Source organism: Hyalella azteca, unplaced genomic scaffold, assembly GCF_000764305.2.
Source record: "Hyalella azteca isolate HAZT.00-mixed unplaced genomic scaffold, Hazt_2.0.2 contig17560, whole genome shotgun sequence".
Lineage (NCBI taxonomy): Eukaryota > Metazoa > Arthropoda > Malacostraca > Amphipoda > Hyalellidae > Hyalella > Hyalella azteca.
This window is the reverse complement of record NW_025947338.1, coordinates 141,234-144,935: the sequence shown is the minus strand read 5'-3', so window position 1 is coordinate 144,935 and position 3,702 is coordinate 141,234.

Genomic DNA, 3,702 nt, shown 5'->3' with positions numbered 1-3,702 from the left:
AAAAATCACTAATATTTATTAGTGCACTTCCAATTATTTACAAACTAAAACTACATTGACCTAGATTTAAGTGGAAGAGTAACGGTTCGGGATTACCCTCTGTATTGGAAATGAAAATTTAAGGGAAGCGCATGTTTTTAAGGGTAGACATCGTGAGATGTAGGATGCTTTAGTTTATTGGTATTGATATTAAAATGTAGGGGGCATTAGGATATTCTGGTTTAATATAAACTTATTTGTTGTATAAATGCAATTCCCAATCAAGTATTGCACAATTTTGTGCGGTCCTCGAGCTCTCATCTGCGCGGACGGACCACACAACTGCTTTTTAGGACCCGACGCCTGTTTCCTTCCCTAGCCACATGCTAGTGTAACATCACACCTCTGCTGTCTTTTTTGTAGGGTGGTTACTCAACATTGCTATTGCCCAAGGCACGTTAGGGCAAGATTTTGATGACAGCTGACAGTCTGCCATGCTGCTTCTGTCTCCAATTAACCCCTAATTATTTATAGGGTGACTGGTCGCAAGCAGCCGCGGCACTTTATGTCGTACGATATGGCATCCACGCGCGTATAACTTCGTCAGTAAACATTATGTTTCCCCTTATTACTTATAAGTGGGGGAATTTAAAATCTTGTGACCATATACTGTTCCCAGACGATCAACGGGAAATAGTAAAATAAAATATTTAAATATAATTAATATGCAAGGCAAATATATAGAATTTATGAAACTCGCAATTTCACTTTGTAATTAAAACCAAACAACTGTCACGGGAGCTCTAGAAACAAAGGTAAACAAGTCATGATACACGACAAAAATTTTTCTTTAACCCATCATTGTAATCGAAATCCCGAACTAATGATGAAGTTAAATTGCACAGAAAGATTTAAAATATAGTACTACTTGATATTCAAATGCATTGAAAGCATAGGATGACTAACTGAGGACATTTGTTTCTTTTTAGCGCATTTTCTCATTTATGGAAAAATGCACTATTGTGCTCGCCATGTCCGTCTATCTGTCTGTCTGTCTCTCCGTCGATCTGTCCGTCCGTGACCTCAAGTTTTCGTTGACGAGAAAATGCACTCTCTGCCACTCACTACAGTGAGTACTGAGTTATATTTTTCGATCTTCTCCTATACAGACGATCGTGGCAAATGCTCGCGCCACGCAAACATGAGCGTGCGATGTAGGTCGCATTCTTGCAAAGGGCATTTTTACAATGCGTATAAACTCTCATATATTAAAAATGCGTATGCGTATAAACTCAATGCGTGTAATTTCTCATTACAAACCCCCAAATAAACTCTCATACATTGGGGTTTGACGCACGCCAGACGCGCTCAACTGACTTTCATTCGATCTGCAAATATGCTCAATCATAGCGCTTATAATCAGTTAACTATGGCACCCGTATGTGGCCATACTATTTGTATAAAGATAACAAATTAAAGTTCATGTGTAAGAAAAGTCTGTTTATTATTCGGTCTTGAAGTATTATTAGAGATTAAACAATTAAGTGATGCATCTTTAATTATAAAAAAAAAAACATGAAGGGGAATCTTTTGTACAGTTAAGGTTAGAGGGAAATTTTTTCTCCCAAGAAATGTTGTGTAAATAAATTTACAAAGATATCCGGTTACCGGATCTTTCTCTTTCTTTTATTAGAACTGGTGATCTGAATAAAGAAAGACTGCGACTTTAAAACTTTATGCTACGACGTAATCATAGCGTCTCTAAGTTTTAAGACAATGATTTGAGATCGCATCCGAGTTGATTAATACTGTTTTTTGTGTATTTTTTAAATCATATTTTCAAGCTCCACTATAATCAATTTATCTGCATTAAAAAATAATAATAATAAATTTAATGCATGAACATAAAATTATTTAGGAGGCTTGAGTAAATTTTAGTCGCACCGAAGACTCCCAAAAAAGGCATAATGATGCCCCTGGAAGTAAAGCTCATTTTCATTTTTTTTAACTTAAATGACGTTTGCATTCACGCAAATACACAACATCTCAAAAAAGAGAGGGACACTCGTATAAAATATACTTCGGAACGTTATACCAACACAAGTCTGGGTCTAGATCAACGGATGATATATTGGTCAATGGTCATTGGGATCGTGCATGCTGAAACATATCTTGGGAATAACTTATATACCCAAAATTGTACATTTGCGTATTAATAATGATAGGATTATTCGTATGCATACATATATATTCTTATTAGAATCAAATACCTTTCCCGCCACTTTCAAGTTTCAAGCAATGGAAACATATTCCCGATAAAATGTACACAAGTTGTCTGGACGTGCTCATTTTATATATAATTTAAAAAAAAAAATTTTTTGAGTACCTGAAATTTCTTTTTAATTTAGATTCTTATTAGAATCAAATGCTTTTCCCGACACTTTCAAGCAATGGAAACATATTCCCGATAAAATATACACAAGTTGTCTGGACGTGCTCATTTTATATCTAGTTAAAAAAAATTGTTTTGAGTACCTGAAATTTCTTTTTAATTTAGATTCTTATTAGAATCAAATGCTTTTCCCGCCACTTTTAAGCAATGGAAACATATTCCCGATAAAATATACACAAGTTGTCAGGGCGTGCAGGCAAAATGTGAGCGCGGGAGGCGCCCATGGCAGACACCTGATGTTTCAAGCAATGGAAACATATTCCCGATAAAATATACACAAGTTGTCAGGGCGTGCAGGCAAAATGTGAGCGCGGGAGGCGCCCATGGCAGACACCTGAGCGCTGGCTTGTGGTTGCCTCCCGCAGGTTCCCACGTTGGCCGCAAGACGGCGGCTCGCAACCACACTCCGGTGAGCGGTCGTCGCCGTAATGAACACTCGCTGGTGACGCAGTTTTTTGCGCATTTTCTCATTTATGAAAAAAAGCACTATTGTGCTCGCTATGTCCGTCTGTCCGTCCGTCTGTCCGTCCGTGACTTCACGTTTTCGTCAACGAGAAAATGCGCTCTCTGTCACTCACTGCAATGAGTGATGAGTTATTTGCTTAACCAACTACCAGCCACTTCTGCATGTGATAGATACGAAAACGATCTTGATGAATGGGCAATCACATCACTGTAAACGGTGAATTGTAATTTATTATAGAATCTATAATTGTATTAGAATAGAATAGAAGTGTCGGCACTGAAAAAATAGGTCCATGGCCTGTTGCCGATTTTTGAATTTTTCGTGACTTGATTCACAAAGGATCCGGCCTTTGGAACCCGATCTTTCCATAACTGACGATTGATTGAGATAGCTGCTGGACTTATAGTTGGGCAGCAATACTACATCTTATGTATGTGCAAAGACATTTATTTCTTACGTTAAATGTGCAGATCATGGGAACATAGTGAGAAATAAGGAAGATGTACAAAAAGAAGACAATGTGTGAACGGAAGTGTATAACTGAATAGAACTCGGTTCCCATACAAAACATTTAACGAAACCCGTCCGAGTCCAAGTTTTCAAGTAATGGAGAACCTGAATGAACTTCATGCATGATTTCCCACAGTGCACGCAAAAACTCGTCGTACAAAGAACAGGCAGCGCATTGAATGAAGAGGAGCTTTGATTTCTTACCAAGACCCCACAGAGGCGCGACCAAAGCAATTTTGAGCCCAACTTCTTAAGAAATGTAGCCTAATTCTTTTACTCGCAGCAAAACCTCGTG